Source organism: Leptinotarsa decemlineata, unplaced genomic scaffold (assembly GCF_025532065.1).
Source record: "Leptinotarsa decemlineata unplaced genomic scaffold, Ldec_3_MD MMD2_P_RNA_scaffold_14, whole genome shotgun sequence".
Lineage (NCBI taxonomy): Eukaryota > Metazoa > Arthropoda > Insecta > Coleoptera > Chrysomelidae > Leptinotarsa > Leptinotarsa decemlineata.
In genome coordinates this window covers 4,976,528-4,990,638 of record NW_027412528.1, presented here as the reverse complement: position 1 = coordinate 4,990,638, position 14,111 = coordinate 4,976,528, and positions in this window count along the sequence as shown.

The following is a 14,111-nucleotide window of genomic DNA, read 5'->3' as shown; positions in this document are numbered from 1 at the left end:
ACTCGGTATTTCCGTTGGAGTTACCTGTTTAGGAGTGAGTGATAAAAATGTTAATTGACTATATGATTTTGGTGTATTTGTTGTCTCAATTTCTACGGTTTGATGGGTTTCGGTGCCGCCGTCTCACCTCATGTGGAAACCAATAGTGTTAAAGATTGAGTAATGGGTTGATATGATTTTTCCAATCGAGTTTGTGATTTCACAGGGTTCTCCTTTATAATTTTATACTTTTTTCTTAGTGCATGTCTGGCTCGCACCAGTTGTGTGGCTAATTGAGGATCCATTTCAACTGATTATATTTCAAAAGTTCATCTTTATATATGAATGTATGTAACGAACCTTTTTTTATATCTACCCGAAGATAAATCACAATCTTTATCAATAACAAAAAAGTCAATTTTTTTTCCAACACGAAGATGCCACATCTTTAAAATTTTTAAAGTTCATGTCAATATTTGCATGATAATTATAGATATGCTTCAAATTAGTGATGTCTTGTGAAAATATTATTAACAAATTAGCATTGTCGCGAATGAGTTATTTCGGTATAGCAGAATATGTTTGACAAATATAAAAACAATCTGTATGTTGATGTCGTCTGAAACAAAAATAATCTTTAATGATATTTTGATCGCAAGATGCTACATCATCAAATATGATCAAAGAGTTAGTTTCAATGTTATCTGCAGAAGGTACATCTTCACTATTACTAAATTCATAATATTCAATTTCATCGAGTGGTTGAAGCAAAGCACGTAAATACTGATACTTGGGTTGATTCAATGATTTTGAGTATAGATGAATATTTTCAAATCTCAATCCATTATAATATTCTATTAGTGACAACATAACATTCGTTTTACCGCTGCCACTACTACCTACGATGAATCCACGCTTAGAATCACCACCAAAAAGTTTACCGTGTTTTCCTGTATTTTATACAACATTGAAATCATAATTGTTGATAGGTAAAGAAACATTTTGTTTTCGTAACTTCATTGCGACTGAAGGTATATAATGGTTTGAGTCAACATATATATAGCAGATTAGAATGGTGAAATCCAAAAAAGAAACAAGAGCTCGTAACGGACACAGAGGAAGAGGTTTTGTCAACTCATCAATAGATAAACTACTATTTGAACTTCAACTACCAAAATACAACTATTGTGGACGTGAGTGAATGAATTTTTTTAGATCTCATCAATGTTTTTCTTCTTGATTTTTAGCGTGCATTAATTTACAACAACGATTAGAACGTGGGGATCCTGACATTAATTCTTTGGATACTGCATGCAAAGAACGACATTGCCTATTCTAAAAGTAAAATTTATAGTGAGGGACATCGAGTGTTAAAAAAAATCAACAAAGAGTAATAATTACTTGGTTCCACTGCGTTGAATCGAGCCCGATTATCATCTTATTATCGGTCAACAAATAGTAGAAAGAAGATCCCATCTTGATTTCCTTTCTTTTCCTTACCTTATATAAATATAAAAACGGGTGAGTTTTTATATACAGTTCACATCGCATTTGAATAATTATTATTTATTTACGCAATTATCAATCGCACAAACACTTAATGTAAACAATTAGCTGAACAAAAAAGACATAACCTAGCTCTCGAACAACAAATCTGGAAAAGGATATTATCTAAGACCGTATAAAGGACATGGTTTACAGAAGAAAAAATAAAAAAAGTCAAAGGGGTTTCAACAGCAGCAACTATACTGGAAAAAACAAGAAAATAAAATTACCTCGACGTATAATGTCCGATAGGGACCTCATCACGTATACAAAAATATTGAAAATTCCTCATTTCAGAGGTGTATTCAGAGGTGTATTCATTACCAACGATTGCATCAAATGAATCTGGTATAGTTAATCTTCAATTCTTCAATTTCAAGTGATACTTTCAACACACCGTTATACCTGAAGGAAATTGTTGGATATGAAATTGGATTGGTTAATTTTGATACATTTAATAATATACAAAATGTTAATGAAACAAACAATTTATTGGTATGGGTTATGAATGATGAATTCAAATTTGAAATTCTCATAGGGTCTTATGGAATTGAAGAGATTATAAAAATTATAAAGAATGAGATGTTTAGAATAGGAGAAGGAACCATCACACAGTTGCAGACCCAAAAAGATTTACATTTTCAATTAAATGCACTGATTGGATCAATTTCAGTATTGATCGATCAATTGGAAATCTATTGGGATTTGAAGAAACATAATTCGAACCCAACAAACAATACACCTCACAAAATAAAGTTAATATTTTAGCTGTTAATACAATTTGTATAGATTGTAATATTGCAGTAGGATCATTTTTACGTGGAGAACCTATTCATCTGATTCATCTTTTTTTTTTCCACAAGTTCCAAATGGTTATAAAATAGTAGAGCAACTTCTAACAATACTTTATTATCCTGTGAGCATCAAAACCATAAACAACATAACCGTTAGGGTTCTGGATCAAGATGGTAATTTAGTGAATTTTCGTGGTGAAACAATTACTCTTCGTTTACATCTCAGGAAAATTGAATAGATATGGTATTACAATTCCAACGATTTCATCCATACAGAAACTATAAAAGACAACAGCATTGTACAAAAAAAGCCATATGGTTTTTCGATGCCAATGAAAACATTGTTAACACCCGAAAATCGTCAATTTTTAAATTCTCTCGGCTTTCACGTTCTGGTATAATGGATTTATTGAATATAACAGGTGAACCTTTCAGCGATACAACCATTGAAGATTATCAGTTTCACATATATCAACCATATAATTCTGGAGCCCTCAACTATAATGATGAAGTTAGGATTTCCGTACAAGATTTAGATGCATACACACTTCTATTTAATAGCTTAATCTATATTGAAGGTAAAATATTAACGGATCAAAACAAAGTGCTACCCAAATTCCAATTCATCAATAATGGTATCGCTTATTTATTCAGAGAACGTTGTCCTAGTTTCCACGCTGAAAAATTACTTATCATTAAACGAAAATGAAAGTAAACTAATGGAGGATGGTTTCCAAAAGATAATGATAAACTTTTAATCGATGACAAAGGAAATTTTAATGTATGCATACCATTAAAATTGTGGTCGGGATTTTTCGAAGATTATAGAAGAATTATAATGAATATGAGACAAGAATTAGTTCTTATTCAAGAAAAGGATGACATTGATGCTGTTATTGCAACGGATAATACAGAAAAACCAAAAATTCAAATCACCAAACTGTATTAGAACGTACCCCATATAACACCAAGTATTAACGAACAATTGCGCTTGAATAAAATAGTTCGTAATAGTACAGAATTACCAACTAAATTTCGAAGTTGGGAATTGATAGAATATCTCACTCTGAATGATTCAACTCGTCACACTTGGTCTGTAACAACTCAATTAGAAAGTCCTCGACACATAATTATTGCATTTCAAGATGCTCGAAAAGGTCAGATTCTGAAAGATATGAGTAAATTCAATCATTGTAACTTGACAAATATACGAGTATTTTTGAATAGTGAGAGATTTCCCTACCAAGATTTAAACTTTGATTTCGATTCAAATCGATTTGCATCACTATATGAAATGTTTGCTAATTTCCAAGAGAGCCATTATCATATCCAAACAAATCAGCCCAAATTTAACCCGAAAGAATTCAAAGACAAAGCTTCAATTATTCATATTGACTGTTCTCATCAAAAAGAAATCATTCAGAGTAGATCTGTAGTTTTACGAATAGAATTTGAAACATCAAAATCTACAGGAAATAATGTGTCTGCATATTGTTTGATATTACATGAAAAAGAATTCTATTATAATCCGTTGAATAAAGTAGTGATGAGTGTGAGTCAGTCAGTTGATAATGTTAGTTCAGTATAGATGTAGACTAGTTCAATTTCTACGCCAGTTGACACAACTCAAGGCTGAAATTGAATATTTAGAGAAGAGAAAATTAGTTGAACGACAATCGGAAATGAATCGAATATGAGATTAGTTATCGATTTTCAAGGTTTTAAAGTTGAAAATACTAAATTCGTAGTGAAAGAATTAGCCTGTTACGATGACAATCGCCGTATCAGTCATTACGTATTCAAACCACCATTTTCCTTCAATCATCTACCATACGATATGAAAAAACAGGCAACTTGGTTAATGAAAAACCACCACTATATAGATTGGAATGTAGGATTCACCCCTCTACATCAATTTGAAATTATTGACGTTGTATATGTAGAAGGTAGAGAAAAATTCATTTTTTATCAAGAAATATTGTAATTGTACGGTTTATGAATTGGATGAACATCCTTCACTGGAAAAAGGAACCCCATGTGTTTTTATCATAGTAATGATGAAGATAAATATGTATGTGCCCTATCAAATTTATTCTTTTTATATACAAATTTCATAATGAATGATGATGATAAATAAATATGTAATAACACGAAAAAAAAATTTTTATTACAAGATTAGACTTGTTTTTGGAAATAGAATAATTATTGTACTTCTTCTTCGCCTTTCCCCACCATCCCATACCACAACACATTTTGGATTATATATAAAAACATGAAAATGTATCGATGAAATCAGTATACAACTGTGTATGATGTTATTTCTCTTGTACCAGCAGAGAATTAAGTTTTTAAACCAAGGAAAAAATGAATCAAGAAGTATGTTACTGTATTCATCCATTGAAGGATCATTGGCATCTCAATCGAAATTTACATCACTTCAGTGAAGAAGAACTGGAAAAGTTTCCCATACACTATTTGATTGAAAGAGCATAACCAATCGAACTCTTATATGCATGGCATAAATTGCCAAGAGAGTATCGAAATAATTTCCATTTGCAAGTGCAACTACCCTGTATCATTCATTACAACCGACCTGAATGGGGCACTCACGCAGACGGTCCACCAACTTCACAATCAAGATGTCATTTATGTGAATGAGCTCTTGATCAATTGTAATTCAAAAGTGAATGAAATAAAAACTATATATGTTTGTTTTTTCTGTTTTTATTTCAATTTTTCAATATGTCATCTACATCACTAATGAGAGTACATTTTTCATAAATAACTGTGATAAATTAACCATCACTATCCTCGTTACAATAATCAATAAAACGATTAAATTTATTGTTCGTATCATGTAAATCCATGTTACATTCATAACGTAGCTTGAGTCTGAACAAAAATTCCTTAAATCGATTTTGACACCACATAGAACTATTTTGATAAATGGAGTGGATATGACATGTTTGATAAAATAAATGAAAATGGTCTCTAATCACATGTAAATTTAGAATAATATTATTCCTCTTCAAAATATGCAAAAGAAACTTATAACAAGATCTACATAAGAATAAATTGAGACTTTTAATTATATACCTATTAACCCATATACAATATTCAGGTTCTGGATATTTTAATTTCCAATTACATTGACTGATAACTGCACTTTGTTTACATATTGTTTGGAATGTGAACATTTGTTGTTTCGGCAGAGCTTTTTTCCAGTTTGTGTTTGAAAGTTGCTTCTTTGCATGATCTACACATCCATGTATAGTTACTTATTTTCAAATTGATTACTTCCTTCCTTCCTTTGGAAGATTCCCACATTTGTTTGTATCAAGATGGAGTAGTAGAAAGCCAAAATCTTCCTTTCCCAAATATTATATCTTCTATATTTCTACAAATACTTTTGATACAAAGTTCTCTCAATTGCATATTGATTCCTGAAACAAAAATCTATTCGCTATAATGTCCCCATGGAAGTGTATTAAATGAATTGCAAATTATTCTACGTTTGTCATCATGAGGACTGAGAGCAATTTTCGATTGTTCTATACTAAATACGTTATGAGCATAGGAACGAATAGTTTCTTGTGATATATTATTGTCATATAGTCAGTGGGCATACTTGAAGACTGGCTATAAATCAAATCATCAAAAAGAACAATTCGTTCAGGCCAGTCTCAACTCCCTACACAGTAGGTTAATGGACTGACACCTATCAGAAAACAACTACTCCCCTGGCTAATACCACGAAGAGCGTTAGATTATATCCGACAGGTGTCAGTGCAGGATTCTTCACGGAATTTATTCCTGCATATGCTGTTGGCGATACAACTGCCGCAATAGATTTTCAATTATTGGAACACACTTGCAGACCGGTTTCGGGCTGGTTGGCCACTCGTCAGTGCAAGGTAGTGTATATATATCATCAACATAAAGTCGATGTTTTCCGATAATTGAAAATCGAATTCCGTCAGAGTATCATTCCTCGAACTAAGCTGAAGCCTACAACAAACAACAGGTTTGTCGTCGCCTCATCTGCCTGTGAACGAGGTAACCATTAACCCATTAATACCCATCGTATGATTTATCATACGCAAAACACGACTGAGATTGAGGTTAGATCAAGTCCATGCTACGGCATCCGCAGTTACTTCGTGCTTACATATGAATTAAAGTAGTACATAAAGTGTCTAAATTACTGAAACTGAATAAAAGTGTTATTTACTAGATCCTATGACAATTTGTTTTTGGAGGTGATTAGTTAGTTAAAAAAATTAATAACAGGTGAGTTTTAGGTTATGTACACCAGTAATCTTTTAGATATTTTTTCTACACCCGTACTCTAACAATACACTTATATGACCATAATCCGTTTCATAATGATATCCATTATGATACAGATTTTTCATAACGATACAGATTATCAACCAATAGAAACCCATAATTTTTCAATCAAGAATCCTGTTCCTTTGTTTGTCCTAGATTCTAACCTAAGTAACTAATCTAACCTAAGTAACTAACTGCTTTATTTGTCAAAATCAGTTTTCATATTACCTACCTATATTATCAAAATGTCTGAAAACAGCGATATAGAAGGAATACCATCGACTCCAATATTTTTAAAAGATCAGATTAATTACAGTTGTTATATTCAATATAAATATAATTATAATCTCTATAGTTTTCATATATCCATGATAATACCATTAAGTTTGTGTTTTTTTTTTAAATATGAGTCAATTACTGTAAATGTGTTCAATACAAATATAATATTTATAGTTTTACATTATTTATCGGGTTTAGAAAAAATATCGTATGCAACTCTCATGTAAGATTTTGAACTAAGTGATGGTTGGAGACGTTCAGAGATTCTTCCTAAAGATTGTATGAAGTGTTAAAAGTTAATTTTGTTGAGTAGTGAAGGACTTTTGACACGATTGGTGAGTTCAGGACTTTCGAGGATAATCAGTGAGCCTAGTGACTCTCGTTAAAGAAAAGTTTCTGTAAGTTTTTTTTTTGTTTCTTACATAAATTTTGCGTCTGTATTGCAAGTAGTGTGTAGTGCTTGATTTAGTATGGGGACTGAACCTCCACCCATGGGTGGAGGGGAACCTCCTGACATTAACATGGACATATTTAATATAAAAAATCAACTTCCTCCCTCATCTAAAGATATCCTTAACACCCTTCATCAATAATCACCCATCCACAAAACTGCTTTTGAAACATTAGAAGCCGAAGTAGCGGCATTATCAGAACTTTTCCAGGATGATGCAATCGTTCTCAAAGAGGTCGAGGATTTACAAAAGAAATTAGACTCTGTCAAACGAAGGAAACACTCATACCATGACACCGAATTTTGATCTTTCACAGTCTTTGCTGAAGGCACCAATGCATCTAAAATCCATCCAATGGACCTAGGCAAAAAACTTTTCACCTTGGGGGTAACCAATATCACAGAGATCAAGAAAAAAGGTGCTAACCAAATTGGAGTCACTTTCTCCAATTCCAGAGATGCTAATGATTTCCTATCTGATCAAGCATTCCTTAATCTAGGTTTTAAAACTTATATCCCCCCAAAGGTTCCTTACAACAAGAGGAATTGTTAAAAATGTGACCCTTTCCATCACTCCGGACGATATTATAGAACATGCCAAGTGCTCTTCTAAAGTCATTGATGCCAGATGGTTAAATAGAAAAATTAGGCTGGGAAATGAAGTCTGATATGTACCATCTTACACCATGCTAATCACTTTTGAAGGCCGGTCTAGGCCAGAGACCATAAACCTATTTTCCTTAACAACTCTCGTTGAAGCCTATATTGCCCCAATAAACCAATGCAAAAAATGCCTCAGATTTGGCCATTCCGCCAACTTCTGCAGGGGTCAGAAAAGATGCTTACGATGTGGAGATATGCATGAAATTTGCAAGAACGAGTTGAGGTGTATTTTTTGTCAAAGCCACTGACTTTGCTTGCAAAGAATTTGAACGACAACGCCTCATCAATGAAGCTATGGCTTTCCATAACCTTTCTTACTATGAAGCCTTTGAAATATTTCCTCCTCTAATTCACAAGGAACCAACTAAGCAGTTCAACAGGATTCCTCAAGTTTTTCCTCATCTACCAGGATCTGCGCAAACTCCTTCGAGGCAATTCTCTTCTCCTCCACAAAATCAGAGAAGCTATGCGAGGGTAGTTTCAAGAGCCAAAAGACAGCGACCAAACACCATAGAAAGAATTTCACCAGGCTACGATGTGACTGTACACAAGGAAGCCCTTTTTCCCCAACCTACTAGAATGCCTTCCTACAACACATCCTCATCATTACAATCCCTCATTGCCCAATCTTCCTCCCAGTATTCCCATAATCCCTCGGCTTCCCAAATACCAGCATCGTCGTCTGCAAGCAAAAATTTTTCATCCTCTCCCTCTGAAAACATTGACCATGTAATTACAAATCAATTGACACCCATTCTGAAAATTTTTTTCGATAATGTTATTAATACTAAATCTAAAAATAATGGGCATAACTCAGAAAGTCAGTAAAAACCTTTTCATGCATCCATCTAGTGTAAAAGCTTGCATTCTCACTTTTTGCCTTGCCTGTTTCTTTTTTTACATAGGTTTTTTATTTATTTTCTTGCTAACCTTATACACCTTTCATTCCCTTCAGCGCATATTATTTGTTCTGCCTCTTCTCTGGTTTATTTTTTGGCAGGGCCTGTTAGAGGTCTTTAACCAAATTATTATTCATATGATTTCTACACTCCTTCTTCTTCCTTTTTTTACTTTCTGACTTGGACCGCTAGAGGTCTCTATCCAGTGCATTATCTTCATGTTTCCATACTTCATACGATGTTGGCTGCACTTTTTCGGACAAACTGAAGTACTAATGTTTTATAACTCAGGGCACTACCAATTACACAGGCCCTCGTTTTTGATTCTGGTTTCCTTTTTTCAATTTCACAATAGATCTAAGGGTTCTTCATTGGAACATGAGGAGCTATTTCAGCAATCGTGATACCTTAGTGTCCCTAATCAGAGATCACAAAATCGATATTATCGCTCTTAACGAAACCTGGCTGAAGGACATACACAATGTTTCCATTAGTGGATTTGACTGCTTAAGACTCGATAAGGAGGATGGGAAAGATGGTGTGGCCTTCTTCATCCACACACAGTTACCTTACAATGTTTTGGATTTGTCCCATATCTTCTTTCCTCGAAAAATGCAAGTCTTCGGCATAGAATTAGCGAAATTTTCGATCTTCAATATTTACCTTCCTCCCGATGTTGCTCTTCTTCCTAATATTATTCTGAATACTATACAGGTATCTACAAAACCTTTTCTTCTACTGGGGGACCTGAATGGCCAACACCATGCTTGGAGATCCACGGTAAATAATCGGAATGGATGTATTTTATTTGATCTAGTTGATTCACAGGGATGGAGCATCTTGAACGATGGTAGGGGTACGCGCTTCGCATCACCAAACAATAATTTGAGCGCGCCTGATATTGCTATATGTTCCCCTCTACTTTCTTTTGCTTTTCTTTGGGACCTTGTTTACGATGCGGGTATGAGCGACCACTATCCAGTTATTTGCTCGCTCCAGACGGAGCCTCAGGACACATGCCCTAATGGTATACGAAATTCTCCTTACAACATCCGAGTAGCGAACTGGACTAGTTATACGGATCTCTTGGACCTGACCTTACCTCTCAACGAGATCTCCTACTCTGCGCTTTACCAATCTATGATTTCTTCTGCAGATATCGCTATTCCCAAGAAACATATATATAAACAACCCAAACCACGCCATCCATGGTGGAACCATGAGTGTTCCGAAGCCATTTCCAAGCGCAAGGCTGCTTTTTCATTATATAAGGCCCACCCTTCTATGGAAAACTTTATCAACGTTAACCCTTTCGTTCCTGGTAGTTACAATTGTGAGGGTGAACTACATGCCGCACAATATGATCAAATTTACGATCGAATAGGTTCATACCGACATCATACGATTGTGAGGATACGTATTGATGCGCAGAAGGCCGCAGTTCCGCCATTTGACGCGTAACAGCCAACTTGAGCAGACCTGTATGAAGCGTTTCACAGTGTTTTGTTTACATTCGTGCATCAACATGAATTCAGCAAGTAAGTTAATTTCAGTTGAAGTTATTTTCTGTTTTTAAGTGCATGATGTCAACAATAAAGGTTGATATTTGAGCCTACAGGTTGAATGATATGAAAAAAAATTAAGTGAGACTTCTGGGATTGGTTGATTTCATAATATCACAGATGTGAGTATTGGGACTCAACCTCTCCAGGAATATCACGTATATTGAGAATTTGTTATTTTTTTACAGAAAGCAGGAGTGTCATTGATTTGGATCATCTTCGAGATAATCCTGATGCTATTTTTGATCTATTGGACGAGGTTGGATCCGATTTCGAGGTTGATAATGAGGAGTCCGAAGACGATATTTTGTTGGAATCAGAAAATCCAACCATTGCCCAACTCGATAGTGATATTGATATCAGTTCTGAAAGATCGATTTCTGATGAATCAGATGCTGACGATCCAGAGATGAATATGAGACTGAGTGAACTTGCCAAAAAATACAGCAAACAGTCATGGAATCGAATTGTTTTCGATAGTAAAAATGGACCCCAAGATAACATGGATAGCATTGATACGAATGCAGTTTCATCACCTTGGGGATACTTCAGCAGATACTTGGGTGAATCGTTTTACGAATTGGTGGCAGAGAAAACAGCACAATTCTATTTACAGCTACACGGAAGAGAGATCAAGCCTGCTGTTACACCAACAGAGATTAAACAATTTTTTGGCATTCATGCAACCATGGGTTGTATGAAATTTCCTAGGATTCGTTTGTATTGGAGTACGAAATTCATTTTTCCAGCAATATCAGATCAAATGTCAAGAGACAGATTCTTCCTTTTACGCAATATTCTCCACATTGTAGACAATTTGAACGTTCCTGAAGATACAAAAAAAAACAACCGTCTGTGGAAAGTACAACCCATGATTGACCAAGTCAGATCACGCTGCTTACAGATACAAAGACCAACAAATGGTTCATTTTCCGTGGATGAGCAGATGATTCCATTTTTAGGCCGTTGTCTTGTTCGGCAATATGTCAAAAATAAACCTCGCCCTGTGGGTCTCAAAAACTTTGTCATCACAACATCGGAAGGATTAGTGCTTGATTTTGAAATTTATCAGGGAAATACCACACGAATTTCATCTAAAGAACTGGGTTTGGGTCCAGCTGTAGTCACTCGTTTAGTGGAATCACTACCAACTGGAAGCTACATATTTTTTGACCGATACTTCTCAACATTGTCCTTATTCGATAAACTGAAAGAACTCGGAATGGAAGGAACTGGGACCATGATGAGTAATAGACTGGGTAAGAATTGCAATCTAAAAGCTGATAATAAAATGTCAAGAGGAGAGACAGATTCGGTAGTCAGAGGTGATGTTTGACTAAATGGAAAGACAATAAGTGTGTAGTGATGGCTTCCACAGCTTTTGGAACGGATCCAATGAATGAAGTAAGCAGATGGGATAAAATCCAGAAGGTTCGTAGAGGAATTCCTTGTCCAAAGGTTGTGAAATCTTACAATGAAAAAATGGGAGGTGTAGATGTTTGTGATATGATGATGGAATGTTACCGAACATTCTTCAGGACGAAGAAATGGCCAATAAAAGTCATTCTTCACTTATTCGATTTGGCTATTGTGAACAGCTGGATGGAATACCGCAGAGACAGCAAGAAAAATGGATTGCCTGCGAAAAATATGAAGGATCTGCTTGAATTCAGATTGGAATTGGCCGAATTCCTTTCTTGTGGTACGAAAAAACGCGAAAGGGAAGATGAAAATGACGAAAACGATTCTTCCAAACCTAACGAAAAAAAAAACCAGATGTACACCAATGCCATGTAAGGATAAAAGGTATGACTGCTTCGATCACTGGCCCATCAGTGAAAGCCTGAAGCATCCATTGAATTGTCGCCTTGAGGCCTGTAGTAGCCGATCAAGAACAAGGTGTAGTAAATGTAACGTGTACCTGTGTCTTGGTAAAGACCAAAATTGTTTTATGAAATTTCATAAAAGATAATTCTCAATAAAATATTTTATTTTTAATTTAATTTAATGATAATCACATCACAACTGTGAGGTTTAATTGTTTGGAACGATACAACACAATTGTGAGTGTCCTTGAAATCCTGTAGATTGTCCTTTGAATTCAAAAACATGATTTGATTCTTCAATTTCATAGCTTGTTTAGCATATAATGTGATTTTCGCTCAGAAAATACAATTTTTTTGATCTTGGGTCTGAAAGGGTTAAGCGAGTTCGAGCGCACACTCGATTAATTCTCCGAAGAAATAAGACCAAAGGATTTCGTGATTTCTGCACTCAGCTATCCCCCTCTACCCCAATTTCCAAGGTATGGTCCTCCGTCCGAGCCTTCTCTAAATCCAGACATTGCATAGGACGAAGTGCCTCTCTGGGCTCCCACTTTGCGGTGGATTTCCTTCACGCTCTTACTCAACCAATTTTTGATTCTCAGTTCATTTCAACCGACTATTTGCGCTCTCCCAGTTCGCCTTTTAGTACTGAGGAGTACTCCATGGCTATTCGGTCTAAACGAGATTCAACTCCAGGAAATGATTTGATCACCTACAGCATGATCAAACATTTGCCAGATAGGGGAACCAACAGCCTCCTCCAATTTTTCAATAATTTATTGAGCAAACAGGTTGTAGTTCCGACGGAATGGAAAACCCAGGTAATATTACCCATTCCCAAATCAGGCAAAGACTTACGCACTGTCCAGGGGTGGAGGCCAATCGCCCTCACCTCATGCCCAGGAAAACTTCTTGAGACATTAATAAAAAATCGAATCGACTGGCTTTTAGAACATGAGCAACTCCTCAATCCCCTCCAAACCGGCTTCCGCAGAAGAAAGGGTATTCAAGACAACCTCGGTGCACTGTATTCAAACATCGCGGCTAGTCTCGCTCTTGACGAATTCTCGGTGGTAGTATTACTGGATATCTCATCAGCATATGATAATGTCTTAATTCCTAATTTACAACAACGTCTCTTGGAATATCGTATACCCGAGGACATCACAGACTTTATCATCTCCCTCCTTTGTGACCGACAAGTATATGTCATTGATCCTTCCACTGGAGCCAGAATAGGCCCAGGAACTGCAAATAGTGGACTCCCACAAGGTTCGCCCCTTAGCCCTTTGCTCTTCAATATATACTGCGATCCTTTGAAGCACCTCGTGGATGATGGCATAATGCTTCTAGGATATGCTGACGATTTTGCCCTGGTCGGCAACGGACAAAATATCAATAGTATTATCGATAAACTCAACAATTCTATTGTGAACATTGCCGAGTTTCTCCAAACAAATGGCCTTCACTTGTCTGCGACTAAATGTCACGCCATTACTTTTCGGGACAGGCGCAGGTCTATCTTGTGCCGGCGGTCGGTGTATATAAATCATACACCAATTCCATAGTGCTCTCAAATTAAATACTTAGGTGTCATTTTTGACGATCGATTATCGTGGAAACCGCATGTTCAGATGATTAGTAGGAAAGTCCAACAAGGCATCAACCTATTGCGGTCTTGTGGAGCAGCACCCTGGTGGGGTGCTGCTCCATCTACACTTCTTCAGCTATACCGTGCTCTAGTGCGGCCTCACTTAGATAACGGGGGTATTCTACTCGGA